We start from the raw sequence: 16,038 nt of genomic DNA on the forward strand, positions 1-16,038 counted from the left end.
ACAAGTCACCAAAGACCTTAGCCTGAAATGCACTGAGCAGACTGACAGCAAGTGAGTCTGAAACACAATGGTCAGGAGTCAAGTCATTTAAGTAAGTGAAGATGAGAATGAACTGAGGGGAATAATTTTCAGTAAGCCAGTCTGACTCCATGACAGGCTTCAAAATTGGCTTCAGACTGAATAGGCCTGAGTTTCTGTTTCTCAGAAAACAAAAATACAGTTCATGGAAACAAGATACAATAACTCAATAACCTCCCTGAAAATCAGAAACAATAATCTAGTAACTGCCTTGAAAAGTCCCCAAGCACTTGACCAATCCAATTTAAGGTTACTTAGAAATGCTTTGTGTAGCTAGTCCAAATGATATTGTTACCTGCGCAATGTTTGTTAGCACTCTTTGTTACCTGGGCACACCTTGTTACCTGGACACGCCATGAAGTCTGCCCTCCCCACACCCCCAAACCCTAGATCAGCACCAACCAATTAATGAAAAGATTATCTAAGCAGACCAGGGAAACCCCTGTCTTTAAATTGAGCCTACATTCACATCTTGGGCATGCATGTGAAATTGTGACCCCAACGTTTTGATAAATTTTTGAAGAATAAACGCTCCTTGCTTTTGCATACTACTTACGTCACCTAACAAACTAGTATGGAGTTCAGGACGCAGGAGCCTTTTGAGCTAGTTCCAGTGACTGACAGAAATCTTCACACTTATCCAGTCCACACGTATTTATTATGCAACCACAATATGCCCTTAACATTCAAAGTTTCAAGAATTCCATTTTAACTATTGCATTAAAAAGACCCCAAAGAGCTATGCATGGAATTACAAACCTGCATGGTACTTTGGGATTAATGGGACTCCTGTGAATGAGGCACCTTGCCTCTGCACCTGTGACTCTTGACAGCTGCTGTCACTCTCCTTTTGAAGGCCAGCAAGGAAGTCATTTTGACCTCCGTTATACTGTACTTACTGGACTCCAGGAGGGGAATTGCACAATATTGTATTATAGATTTAAAACTTGGAAAGGCCACGAACTGCATCTAAGGTCTAGGCTGCTTGTTGTGCAAAACGGTTTTATTGTTACCTATTCGAACTTAAGTCACCATTCATTGCTCCTGGGAAAGCAGATGGACAGAGAAGTAGATTTATGTACCCACTCAATGGAAGACTAACAGAACTCCAAAGTGCAGTTGTAGATTATATAGATGGTCTTTGTTTAAAACAGCAGATCCTGCCCCAAGGTCATCTAACAAGTCCTTAGGGATTAGGGTGTGGTTGGTCCTCCTTGTATACAAAAATGCTGGCTTCTCCTCGACAGGGTGACAAATTCTTTTGGCTTCCTTGATTTTGAATCCAGAACAGAACATCTTTTTTCTGTGAATGATAGTCCTTCAAAATCTCATCAGAATTTTCTGCGTGTAGTGAAGTCTGGACTGTTAAAGTGTCAGCCTGGTAGCAGGCAGTTCTGTCTCTCCTCTCCGGTTGATTAGTGCGCCCTCCCGTGTCCCTCTGTAATGTCATGTCAAGCCTTTTGAAAGGTAGAACTTTTATCACAGGCCCAGTAAGGTAGATGTCTTTGTTAATTTCCTCAAGCTCTGAAAAAGACCTTGAACAGTAGTGCCCTGTGATAAAAGTAGACATTTTGCATCTCAGAATCCTAAACTGCTTCTCTGAGAGCAGATCTTTTATAGTTAACAAGGCAAAAACTATATAGAAAGCAGACTTTTCCAGGAAGCAATAGTTGAAGGGGATTGGGCGGGCCATCTGTTACTGTGGCTCCTCCGTTAAGCCAGTGCTGCTCCAGCAGAGGTGATGATAACATTGACACTTGTGCCCGAGTGGCTTTCCCTGACTATCCATAGTCCTTTACCATTTTTTGTGATAGTCAGCAGTGTGTTTTTGACAGCTCACAGCAGGTAGGGTACAGTCTGGCCTCCAGACTCAGTTGGGAAATTTGTTCCTAGCTTGCTATATATCCACAAAGATCCAGGAATAAACCATCCCTCACATCTCCGTCTTCACTCATTTAGTTACCTAACAAATCTCCTTGAACACCTCCTTTGTTCTAGGCATTGCTCAAGGTTCTGGTATACTGCACAGAACAAAATAGATGCATTTCCTACCTTTGTGAATATATAGCTTGCTGGGTTTGCTATAGGATTCAGACAGTATTATAGTGAGTGCCATGATTTAGATATGTTGTTGATCACTAGCTCAAGCATTCTTGTAATAAAATAGTAAAGATTTTAGTTTTACTTGTGGCCAGTAATATGCCTTCTTAAAATTTTACTAATGTCTAGTTGCCCTTAGCTTTTCATTATTCTGTAGTATGTAAGAAAGTCGTTGCCTTTTTCTTAGTAATAGAACTATCTTCTTTCCTCTATCCTTCCCCTTATCCAGACTTTTTTCATATTTAGCAGAACATACCTATAGTAATAATTGTAGATATGGAAAGACCTCCCAGAAAGGGGCACTTTCATCAGTTAAAACCGTGGTATATCTGGACACGAGGACTCACACCTGTAATCCCAGCACTTTCAAAGCAGAGGCAAGAGGAATGATGCAAATTCAAGGCCATCCTGATCTACATAGTGAGTTCCAGGCAGCTAGGGATACGTAGTAAGATTCTGCCTCCCTCCCTCATTAAACCAAACAAACAAGTCATTAAATACTGTGGTGCCATAAGCAATCTTCAAAGGATATTTTCAAAAGATCTCTACTGTTACTTTGAAAATGCCAATGTGCGAACATTAGGTGTTAAGGTGAACAGAATTATGGGATCAAGCAGGTTGGCAAGGGCTGTGAGCAGCAGAGATCTTCCAAGCTTCTAGAAAAGGGCCAGCCAGAAGCCATGAGCTGACATACTAGTTGGGACTACAGAGAGGGCAGAAGCCAGGGGTTCTGAGAGAAAGTAGGAGAGAGACAGAAAGGATAAGAAACTAAAGACAGCTTTTAATTGATTTTTAACTTTTATTCTATATGTATGAGTGTTTTTCAACATGTATATCCCTGTACCAAGTGCATTTGTAGCGCCCAATGAGGTCAGAAGAGGGCATCTAATCTGCTGGAACTGGAGTAACAGACAGTTGTGTCTGGGGATTAGAACCCTAGTCCTCTGCAAGAACAAGTGCTTGTAACTACTAAGCCTTTCTCCAGGCGCTAGGGAAAACATTTAAGAGAAGAATCAACTTGAGAACCCCAGGATAATCTTTGACCAAGATGAAGACCTTATTGTGAGAAAAGCAAGTTTAAATTATTCCATGTTAGTTATGTGTCCAATATGGGCTTAAAGATCTGAAATGTTCAAGTTTATTGAAAACTGAACTAAGTGATCTTTAGCTTCCACAAAGATGGAGAGTTGGGCAGATGGTGTTCACAAAGGCATCCCTTCAGTACCAATTGTGTCCCCTTTTGCTCTTAAGGTAGCTAATTTTTAATAATTCATGTTTATAAAAGGAGAACGTTTATAACAATGTCTGACATCAAAATTTCAGACTTTTGACTGAAGTAGATACTATCTTTTTCTAAGTACAATTTATATGTCCCTTTTTTATTAAAATAGAAGAAAGCGTATGTGATAATTAGTGTCTGTTGTCAGCTTGATAGAATCTAGATTCACCGGGAAGATTGTTAACCCCAAAGATGGGAAAACAACCACCAACCCAAATCATGGCCAAATTAATTAAATCAAGCAATTAATTAAAGCAAGCTTTTTTATTCTTGTACACAGGCTACCTCCGTCTAGGGAGTTGAGAGGTCAGCATTAGATGTGAGGAGGACAAGGTTTTATTTGCTGTTGTTGTTGCTTACTTATTTTGAGGTTTTGGTTTGGAAATGAGACAGGGTTTCTCTCTGTAGCACTGGCTGTCCTGGACTCTTAGGCCAGCCTCAAACTCACAGGGGTCCGCCTGCCTCTACCTTCCTGAGTGCTGGGATCACAGGCGTGCACCACCATGCCCAGCTAAGACAAGGTCTTTATAGTGTCGGGTAAGGAGTTTCCAAATGGGAGCTTTGGTAGGCAAAATAGGTGGGGTTACAAGAGCAGAACATAAACATAACAGGTTAGTCATAGTGACCTCTTAAAACAAAACAGGTAGTCATAACAAGGTAGCCAGAACAGCCCTCTTTAAACAAAGTTAGGGTTGCATGTCTTTGAAACAAAGACATGATTGCCATTCCTGGAACAGGCAGTAAACATGAATAAACCTAGTTTGTCTTTACTATAAGATGGCTTTTAAGCCTAAGATGGAGGCAAACTGGTTCCTCAAGATGAGCCTCTGGGCATGACTATTAGGTATTGTATTGTATTGTATTGTATTGTATTGTATTGTATTGCATTGCATTGCATTGTATTGTATTGATCAAGAAGGGAAGACTTGTTTACTGAGGGGTAGACATGGATCATGGACTATACAAAAAGGACAAAGCCAACTGAGCACTAGTTAGCATGCATTTGTCCCTCTCTATTCCAGATTGTCCTGCAATAGGAGAGCTACTTTAAGCTCCTGTTGCCATAAATTCCCTGCCATAATGGTTTGTACCTTGAGCAGTGGTGAAAATAAGTTGCTCTCCCTTAAGTTGCTTTTGTAGGGCATGTACCCAGCACCAGGAGAGGAACTGAGGTGGCATCATTAGGCCTTCTAGTTAAGGCTTCCTGCCCACATTTTTTTTCCAGTATGTGGAAATAAGGATATAAAGTGGTAGTTTTAACAAAGGATTTTATAGCACTTACCTGTTTTTCATATTTTAAACAGCTTTATTGAGGTATTATGTGTCATGAAACACATGCATTTAAAGAGTCAAATATATTGGTTTTTAGTGGATTTACAGGGTTATTTACCTATCATCACAATTTATTTCTCCAAAAGATCAGTCAACTTACTGGGCCCATGCAGCATCTAATATACGCTGTGACTGGAGACTTACTTTTTCCAGTCTTTTCGTATGAATTGGTTTATGTACTGTGTGGTCCTTTACGTGTGACTGTTTTCACCACCATGCCCAGCTGTGGGAAGATTGTAATTGACCTGTCCAACTACACTTGTTGTACATCTTTGTGCGCTCTTGGCTAAGATACAGCAAAACACAACACAATGTTATATGCACCATTTAACCGCTTTCAGGCAAGCAGTTCAGTGGCATTGAGTACAATCACATTGTTATACACCCATGGCCATACATTTCTAGAACGTTCTTAGAGTACGCACATTAAATATTACCCATTTTCCACTCCCCTCAGCCTCTGGTTGTCAGCTGTTGTCTTTCTGTCCCTGTGAATCTGGCTGCTCTAGGTACCTCATTAGTAGTCATCCATTGTGCACTTTCTGTCTGGCTTGTTTCACTTGGCAGTGTTTACAAGCTTCATCCATGTTGTCACACATGTCAGAATTCCCTTAAAGTCTGAGTAATGTTCTGTGGTGTAGACACCATTCTGTCTGATCGGACTTTTTGTCTACTTCAGATACTTTGAGTACAAATATTGGTCAAGGCCTTGTTTTCAGTTCACTCTTGTGTAGTTTTTGTTTTCAGTATGTGCTCAGAAACAAAACTATTTAATCACCCAGAATTCTGAGTTTAACTTACTGAGGAGCCCCCACAGTATGTTCAATAGTTGCTGTGTCCACATCATTTTATAATCTCATCAGTAATGTGCAAGGCTTCTGATTACTTCACTTCTTGTTAATATTTGAGCTGTTGTTTTAGTGATAGCCATCCTATGTCTAGTACTTTTGATTTGCATTTTCTTAATGATTATGCTGAGGCTTCCTGTTGTGCACATTTCTGTTTTGTTTTGTTTAGTCTGATTCTTGAAAACAAATTGAATGTGTAAAAAGGAGAAACAGTAACAAAAAGTGATTGTTATGGTAGCACAAAGTAATCCCAGAATTCTGGAGGCTTACGAATTCAGGGTCATCCTGAGCTACGCAGTCATCTTTTGTCCAGCCTGGGCTACACAAAACTCAAAAAACAGTCTAATTCCCTTGAGGCTGAAGAAATGGCTTAGTGCTTAAGAATAGTTGGTTCCCTTGCCGAGGACCTGAGTTCAGTTTCCAACAGACTGTAACTCCAGATCCAAGACCTTCTTCTAGCCTCTGTGGGTGCCAGGAATGCACACAGGTGTACAATCACTAATGCAGGCAAAACATTCATGTATATAACATGAAAGTAAATAAATCTTTAAATACATATATTCATACGAATGTTTTTATATATGTGTATACACACATACATAGCCCCTCCTACTCTTTATCCTGTTCCCCAGAGCAACATCATTGTTTGGTCTCTTGTGTGTCATTGGAGATAGTCTGTGGGCTTATATACATAGATATAATTAATGCCCCCCTTTTATTTTTTGGATCAATGGTGTTAATATTGACATTTCATGTGACATGTTGTTCTGTCGTGAGTTAGAAATGTACAGGTCTTTTCCTATCAGTTTCTAGAATATGGGGCATGGTGGCACACACTTTTGATTCTGGCACCAAAGAGGCAGGGCAGGAGGCTCAGAAGTTCGTCCTGTGCTACATAGTGAGTTTGAGGCCCATGAATTTGGGCTACATGAGACCCTATTTTAAAAATAAATCTAAAACTGCTCAATTTCTAAAACTGAATACTCATGCCTCGTAAACAAGAACCTGCATGTAACAAAATCCAAGGATTCTTCATTTTTTACATACTTTCACTCCAAGCTATGAAATGTTTTCAGTGTGCCTTTCAGGTATTTTTAGAAATATTTTTAACAAAAGCTTTGTATTTGGGCTTCCTGAAGGGATAGTTAGCACTATGGCGCTTAGCCTGTAACTGGCTCTGGCCAGTCACTCCTCCTCTACACCACTCCAGTGTTAGCATCAGAGTGTTTGTTTTTTTCATGGCTGAAAAGTGAAAACATGGTGTGTCAACATGACTGTAATTTGATTTCCTTCTCTTGTGTGAGATAGGACATCCTGTATGTATTTGTAAGCATTTTGTTTCCATTCCCTCCAGGTCTGCTCACACCCAAGCTCTATACTATTTGACTTGTGGAGCTTTGGGCGATAGGTCTGTATCTTACTTCCTCATCTTGCTTCTCACTCCAGGACTCCAGAGCATGCCAGATATTACATGTTCTATAAAATATAGACCCTTCACTTCTTATAAACATAGAATTCTCTCTCTCTCTCTCTCTCTCTCTGTGTGCGTGTGTGTGTGTGTGTTTGTGTTTGTGACGTTTGCTCACGTGTGTGTATAGGGGGTGCATGTGCTCTATCATTTTCCACCCTATTCCTTTGAGACAGAGTCTCTCGGTAAACCTAGAGCGAGGCTGGCAGCCAGCAAGGCCCAGCAATTCTTTGTCTCTGCTCCTCACCAGATTTTTGCACAGGGGCTGAGAATCTGAATTCAGGTCCTCTTGCTTGCACAGCAAGTGTTTTCCCATCCCTAAATATTCTGTTTTTATTGTTACCAAATTAGAATTTTTTCCTACATATGTAAGACAAATACCTCCCTTGTTACATTTATTTCACTATTTCATTTATCCTGTTGGGTTTTATCAAATTTATCAAATTTCTAGGTGTGTATCTTTGTAGATTACTTTTGTTCAGACTTTATTCCTATGTAGTTGTGTTTATGCGTATGTGCAGGGGTTTGGGTTGGACTGATGATGGTAGTAGGGATTTCCTTTCTGTTTCTGGTATGAGTGGTCGTACCTTGTCAACACATCACCTTGATGCTGACTTGGGGTTGAATTTCTTGAATAATTTATGTCTTTTACCTAGCTGCTCTCTTGTTCCAGAATTTTCTAGTCATTACTGAAATTAATTTTTTTCACACAGCCCAACAATATGTTATTTTTTACAGGAAATATCTATTTGTGTTTGATTGTTTGCTGTAGGCAGTTAATTATATCTTGTAAGCTATTTCCAGAGTTTTAGTAAACAATGAATTTTACAACTTGAAATCCTAGATGACTCTTAGCAGACTCACAGAAATAATAAGATTTCTGTGACCTCAAAAAAAAAAAAAAAAAAGGCAGTTTCCTCAAAAACAGCAACCAGAAATAGCTCTGTCTCCAGAGACAGGCCCTATCAAGGCAAAAAATTATAAACAGATAGTCTGTTAAAATAAACATAATTTCTACTTACATGCCAAAAGAAAAAATGTTATGGGAACAAAAGGAGGCTCAGAGCCAGGTCCACCTGGCAGTTTATTGATTTTAAAGGATATTTGATTCAAGCTGCATAGTTCCAGTAGGAAGAAGAAATTGTTGCAGACGATGATCTATAACCACCAGTAAGAGGCAGTAGCAAAAACCCATTGTCTGGTTGTCTGGGACAGTCCAGTGAGTGTTACTAAGTGAATATTGAGCCTGTCCTGTGGCACTGTCAGGGTGTGGGGCATGCCTCTCAGCCTGCAGACAGTGAATTCTAGCATGTGATTGGTGGACTTCTGGGTATAGACTGTGAAAAGGGCAGCAGCAGCCTGTGTAGGAAGGCTGGAAAGGCTGAGTTCCATCTAGAGAATCACAGCTTCTTTAGAAGTAAAGTCTGAGCTGGCCTTTACAAAGCGCCTAGGACAGAGGATTGTAATCCTGTACTAGGCCATGGGGTTCCATCCTCGGCACCACCCACACAAAGATACATTGACTGGCAAATGTCTGAAGAGGAGGGTTGTATCGTATCCTAGGTGGAGAAAACAGTTAAAAGTGAAAAGGATGTAGACCTAAGGAATCCATTTCCCTAGTGATGGGCAAGTACCACCAAGTGGTTCTCACTGCTGGCAGCAGCATGCATAGTACTTACACTTCATTATTGTGGAATATTATTTCCATTCCATGTTCTGAACATCTGAAAGGTTGTGGGTTTGGTGAACAGCAGTTGCTGTAAGGAGGCGATGCAAACTTAGGACGCAGGAGCTGTTGGAAGGGGCTAGCAAGAGAGGTTTAGTGGTAGCTGTAGGGCTTTCACACAAACTCAGTGGTCTAAAAACTGGGGGGAATAGGGATTTTTCTTTTCCATGGAAAGTTTCAACAAAGTCTTAAAAGTACAAATTTTAAGCATGTTAATACTTAAAATTCATCTCATTGGAAATCTGAAACGGACTAAGAACCACATTGTGCACAGTTAAGAACTTTGGAATACGAGAGAAAAAGAATGACTTGGCAGCAGGTACAGAAAGTGTTTTGAAAAGTGCCATATATTCAAAACATGATGAGTTGGGAGCTTAGCAAATGCATCAAAGCAAGTCCAAAGTCGGAACTACCTTCCTAGAACAGAGGGTATGCTGGCCACTTCACAGAGGGCCTGAGAAGCAGAAGGCAAAGGTGTCCTGAGAAGCAGTAGGACTAGCTCGTGGCTAGGCTTCAAGAAGAGATCTGGATCTAAAAGGGAGAGAACAGCACTAATGCTTCCTTGGCTTTTCTCTTTGTCGAGAAAGGCAAGGATGGGAGGGAGGACCCCGTTTCTCCAAATTCAGTAAGTAGCTCGAGTATCACCAGAACCATAAACAGAAGAATCACTAAACAGTATGATGCTATGTTCAGAGTTGTGAGATTGCTTTGTTTTGATTCAGTTTATCATCATCAATATTATTATCATTATTATTGCTACATGGGAGGGTTAGAGAATGCATGTGCTGTGACATACATGTAAAGGTCAGAAGGTAACTTTATGGAATTGGTTCTCCTTTCACCTGTTGTGGGTTTCAGAAATAGAACTCAGGTTGCCAGCCTTGCAGGGCAAGTACCTTTACTCACTGGGTCATGCTTACTGTCCCCTGGTTTGGTTTTGTGACACAGCGTTTTGATCACTGAGCCGTACTTACTGGCTATTGGTTTGGTTTTGTGGGCTCAGTATTTTGATCACTGAGCCATGCTTGCTGGCTCCTGGTTTGCTTTTGTGACACAATATTTTGATCACTGAGCCGTGCTTGCTGGTTCCTGGTTCGGTTTTGTGGCACGGTATTTTAATGGCAATACCACACTGACCTTGAACTCACCATCAGGGCAGGCCTGGTTTTGAAATGGTGCTCCTAACTCGGCCACCCAAGGACTGCAATTTCAAGCATGTTCCACCACCCTCCATTGTTTGTTTTTAGCTAAGATTTTCATGCAGTAAAACTAGCCTGAATTTCAGTCACACATACAATGAGATGACTTTTAACCTGTTTTGCACCTATGCATGCCCATTAGACTAAGGTGGAAGACATTTCTGTCACACTTGTCCCTCTCTCAATCAATAATGCCCACTACAGCTTTCATATTCTGATTTGTATCAGTGCTGTGTGTACCTGTTCTTTAACCTCATTCAGGTAGAGCTATACCATATGTCCCGTTCTTGTCTACCTTCCTTTACTTAGCATAATGTTGACATAAGAGTTTTCAAGTATGAACCTGGGATTGTTGGCTTGAGTGACACAAAGCCTAAGGTCCCCTGCCTACACCATGCAGAGGACTGGCACGCCGCTTTTCGAGTTGCCATCTTCATATTGGGTTCCTGAAAAGAATTCAACCTGCTGAAAGAGTTTCTGTGTCGCACCAGCTGCTGAGACCCAGCGCAAAGCGGCAGCAAGGCCAGCGGCACTCAGTGGACTAAACTTTTCTTCTGAGGAAAGAGTCAAGAGAAAACATTTCTTAACGTTTTAACATAAAATTCTTAGACTTATTTATTTTATGTGTATGGATGTTTTGTCTGCATGTATATATGTGTACCACATGCATGCCGGGTCCTCATGAAGGTCAGAAAAGATCACTGGGTCTCGTGGAACTGATGGTTCCAGGTACAGATGGCTGTGAGCTACCAGATGGGTATTGGGAAGTAAATACAGGTGCTCTGCAAGAGCAGCCAGTGCTCTTAACCACTGAACCATCTCTCTACCCCTAGCATGTAAATTTTTAAGGGCTTTTCTGGAAATAAAAATAACCCTATTATAAAATCAATAAGCACTACTGCATGTAAGTTTTTTTTCAGGATATAATTGAGAAATATAAAGAAATAAAATCTATAATCAGTGACTAACACTTTGATATACTGGAGCACAAGTGGGCTTATAGCTTCTGTGTAAATCATCCAAAGTATGACTCAGTTAACAGATCAAGCCTGAGTGGTAGAAAGTCTTACTGGTGGCTTAAACAGGACAGATGTTTGCAGATGTGTAAACCAAGTGCAGAGAAGAATAGTTCAGGATTGGTGTAGCAGGTCCAGGTTTCTGCTAGCTTATTGCATGCAACACATGACTTCATTTTTGTGGTCTACTATGACTGCCTGCTCAGGCCATTACATTCCTATCCTATCCAACAAGAAAGCTATTGGGTGGAGGTGGGCCAAAGAAAGGCATGCCCTCTCCCTTGGATGAATTCTCAAAGTACCTGTACCACTTTGATTTACCTTGGCTGAGATTTGCTTTCATGGCTATGTCTCATTGCAAAATGAGACCAGCAAATACAGTCTATTCCAGATAGCCATGATCACACCTTAGATTTGGAAGTCTAGTGTAAAAAAAAAAAAAAACAGATCTGTAGTTACTTTTCTTTCTTTCTTTTTTTTTTTTATAACTAAATACACTTTTAATTTTCATAAGCTGGTCCTGGTGTCTTCTATTCCACATAGGACCACACTTCATACACACAGTTGGCATGTGAAACATAGGAGATCTTTAGAGTTCAAGAGAGGTTTGACAATATCTAAGCAATTTTTCCCATTTTCAAGTTCAGTGCCTTTTTTTCCAATTATTTCTTTCTTTACTTTTAAAAAAATTTTTTTTTATTAATTACACTTTATTTACCTTGTATCCCACCTGTAGTTCCCTCCCTCCTCCCCTTCCAATCCATCTCTTCCTCCTTCTCCACACATGCCCCTCCCCAAGTCTACTGGTAGGGGAGGTCTTCTTTTCCTTCCTTCTGATCCTAGTCTGTTAGAGGTCTCATCAGGAGTGGCTGCATTGTCTTCCTTTGTGGCCTGGTAAGGCTGCTCCCTGCTCAGGGGGAGGTGATCAAAGAGCCAGCCACTGAGTTCATGTCAGAGACAGTCCCTTCTTTTCTTTCTTTTAATGGGGCTTCTCTGGCTATCCTGGACTTTTCTGTGTGCTGGCCTTGAACTCACAGAGATCCTCCTGCCTCTTCCTCCTGAGTGCTAGGATTAAAGGCTCCTGTCACGATGCCTGACTAGTTGCTTTGCTTATAGCTGTGACAACATAGCCTGACAGAAGCAACGTAAAGAAAGGGTTTACTTTGGCTGAGGGTTAGTGGGGTTAGCCTGATACCAGAAATGGGAGGCAACTGGTCACATTGTGTCCACTGCCGGCAAACAGTGGTGAGTGCTCCTTACTCGCTCCTTTTTATTCAGAACAATAGCAGTGAAATAATGGTGCCCACACAGGTAAATCTTTCTGGAAGCACCCTTACAGACACACCAGCAGTTTGTCTTCTACGTGATTCTGAAGCCCTTGAAGTTGGTGATCAAGATTAACTATCACAAGGTGACAGGTGTCACTATGGAAAGTTTTCCATTTTGAGTATCTATATAGTTCACTGTGAGTAATTCACAGTGAAGCGTTGAGCATTCACTCTAACACTGAACACTCAGCACTTCCTAGCACATGAGTTCTGCAACCTAACTCAAGTCATCAGAGTTACTAGCAGGTATGACTTCTCCAATAAGACGGTAAGCTGTCTTCCCCATTCTTCATTTGCTTATTCGAGGAAGGTCTTACTATGTAGCCTAGACTGGCCTTATTCATAGCTGTCCTGCTTCAGCTTCCTGAGGTCATGAATTATAGGCACAAAGTCCCACACCTGCCCTTCTTCTCCTTTACAAACAAACCAACAACAAAAACTGGCTGCTGCTTAAAAGAAATAGTCAAGAGTACAGAAGTGAGGAGTGCCTGGTGGAATGATGCTGTGATGCCAGCTTGAAGTATTTTGTTGTTTTTGTCTTGTTTTGTTTTATGCTGAAGTAGCAAGAATTTGCTCAGAGATCATGTCTGTGTCACAAAAATTGTAGCTGGTAAAATTGCTAGAAGCTTGACGCCCAGTGTCCAAAGCAAGTACACTTACTGTTGTATCCTCACAGACTGCATCCTTTGAAGCTGGAAACTATGCCTTCATTGTTTAGAAACCACGGTGCGCACATAGAAAAAGCAAACAGGAAGAGTCTTCAACCTCTCCAGAGAGAGACAGTGCTTTGAGCAGCCAACATTTAGTGTGTTTTATCTTAAGTTTAGAAAGCTTTAGCCTTGACCACATTTAATCCTTTCTTCTCCACAAATTAAGATAGCATATTGAAACATTCTCTCTTAGGTTATCTCAGTGAGACAAATGGAAGAGGAAAAAGAAAACTAAATGGGTGTGTAGGATGGGGAATATTTAAGAATTAGACATTAGGGCGAAATGGGGTAATTTTCTTCCTTTGCATAAACAGTCACATAAATAGGTCTGTGAACTTTTTTCATCTACTCCTCTTCACATTTATCACTTGCTGGTGCCAGGCAGCCTACAGTCCCAGCCAACCCTGATCTGTCTTACTTCCCTCAGCCATAATTTTTTGCTGTGAGCTTTTTCACCCCCTTCTGAGCATCTGTTGGCTGGGACGTTGCTTTACAAAACTTCCCTGTGCATCATGATTTGTTTTCACTGAAGTGCAAGGCTCATGGCTGGAGTCCAAAAACATGAGAGCCTTGGGTGTCACTCACTCAGCTGTGCGTGGTGCCTAGTCACCCTCAAGCCTAGGTGTGTATGTGTGTGTATGTACACTTACTGTGTATGTACAGATTTTTTACATACATGCTTCAGACTTTCTGCACAAGCGGAAAATTAGCCCTTTCATCTTAACCAGCTGTGAGGTTAGTTTGACTGTGAACATGATTGGCACATTTAACAGCTCTCCTGCAAGATAGAAACAAGCTAAAAAGAGAGTAAAAGATTAACAAATAAAATTGCAGTGTATTCAAAAAAGTTTGTGGCTACTAGAGGACCTGGCCCAAAACACTCTTAGTAGAGGCAGTGATAGTTACCGACTTAGTGCGTTTGGCCCATTGGCTCAGAGTAACTAGGCTGGCATAAGGCAGAGGTTCCCCCTTCGCCTGCTGCAGCAAGAATCCTGTGCATCCTTGCTTGGACATAGATCGTCTCCAAGTGACGTGCTGTCACCGAGGGCAGTGACTGATTCTTGGTTGGAGTGGAAAAAGCTAATAAGCACCTGCAGAACTAAGTTGCTCTTTAAAAAAAAAATCACTAAAGCTTAAGTAACAGAATTCTTCCCAGCACGTTCATTGTGTAAGTATTATCAATAGAATAATAAAGAGCATCTTTGTGTTAAAAGAAAGCTGAGAAAGAATTTAGTTAAATCTCATTTGTCCACTGAGAAATTTGAAGCCTGAAGATTTTTGGCTTCTACTCAGGACAATACCACCCTAGAGACAGAGTAAGTACTCCCTATGCCTGGGTCACATGCAGTACTAGATACACAGCCCAGCAATAAAAACTTCCTAGTTTTCTTTTTAAGCCAAAAATAATATTTCACTTCGGAAAATAAAGATCTAAGCATGTCTTTACTATGTAGAAACAATCGTTGAGGATGTATGGTCCTTCAGAAACCTGTATGTAGTCATGTATAGAAGTGTTATTCATAATCATACAAAATGTGAAGACTGTACCACACTGCACTTAGGTACAAGCCAAGTATCCATTACTCTGTGAATACATAAGTTGATTCTGGTCCATCCATCCAGTGAAAGCAGTGAGCTATCTAACATGCGATGAGGATGAGTCAGCAATACTATGGAGGTGTGTAGATTTCCACTCGTTGCCTTGCATTCGGGCCAGTGGTTGGTCTTTTAATTTTTACCCCTTCAAATATAGGGCAAGAGAGAGACAGAGTCTCTCTCTTACTGACCAGAGTCATCTTCAGTGAGTGCCTATTCAAATATTTATTCGCCTTATGTTGTTTGTACATAGAAAGTTGTTTGAGGTGGGTGGTGAATTGGGTCAGGGTCTTGGTGAAGCTTAGAGTGACCTAAAACACCATTGTAGTCCAAGCCTTTGAACTTGGAATCCTCTCATTTCAGTCTCTCTAGTGCTTAGATTACAGTTGCCGCCACACCAAGCAAAGACTTTGATATTTCCTTCTCTCTCTCTCTGTTAACATGTATTAACTATACATGATGAATTTCGTGACATTTTCATACATGTGAACAATGTTATTTCAATCATGTTCACCCCTTTCCCTGTTTTGCCCCCTCCCCCTCCTGCTGATTCTCTTCTTCCTAACTTCCCAACCCAACATCTTTACAACTCAGAGTAAGGCCTTTTTAGAGCACACCACTGTTTAAAAAGAATTAGGTCTCTTGGTGACTCTTTTCTCCAAGTCTAGCAAGATACTGATGCTAAGCATGCTTACGCTGGAGCTCACTGCCCTAGATCCAAGTTCTGCCCAGCTTCTTACTGCTTTGGGACCACATGCACACTTCATTCCTGTGCTTCATGGCTTCATCTATGTAATAGGAAAATATTTCCTACTCAGAACATTTTGAGGAGGATTAAAGGAGCAAAATGTAAATTATTTTCAGGTAGTCTGATACCTAACAAACACTAAATCAGAAGGACCACACACCAAGCCAAGAAAAGAGACCGTGGGATACTTTTTGTCTCATTCATTTTGCAAATGGCACTCTTTTTAAAAGCCAGGTAGCTGAAGTCCACCTTGCCATATGATCACAGCTACCAAATTTATAAGTATTGTTTCTTTTTATGCATTTGTTAGAATTTCCTGCCACTCTGGAAGGTTTCTGTAAGATTATCTTGGGGATTAAGAGGTAAAGCTACCTGGTTGTTTTAGGACCAATGAAATGATGATGTGCACAGATTTCATATGAAAGAGGTTTATTGGATGGAGATGAAAAGAGACAGAGAGAGAGAAGGAGAGAGGGAGACATGATCGGGGGAATGGAGGGGTCCTCCAACAGAGAAAGGGGAGAGAGCAGGAGAGTGAGAGAGTAAGAGGGCAATATATAGGGCAAGAGAGAGACAAAGTGGCGGGTTGATCCTTTTATGGAGCAACTGA

At 40.9% G+C, this 16,038-nt stretch overlaps 1 protein-coding gene across 2 annotated transcripts in view; it reads left to right on the plus strand.

The window, feature by feature from the left end:
- Ints9 (integrator complex subunit 9) overlaps positions 1 to 16,038 on the plus strand; it is a 92,998-nt gene that overhangs the window by 3,872 nt on the left and 73,088 nt on the right. The window lies entirely within an intron of this gene.

This window comes from Meriones unguiculatus, chromosome 9, assembly GCF_030254825.1.
Source record: "Meriones unguiculatus strain TT.TT164.6M chromosome 9, Bangor_MerUng_6.1, whole genome shotgun sequence".
In the NCBI taxonomy this organism is placed as follows: domain Eukaryota; kingdom Metazoa; phylum Chordata; class Mammalia; order Rodentia; family Muridae; genus Meriones; species Meriones unguiculatus.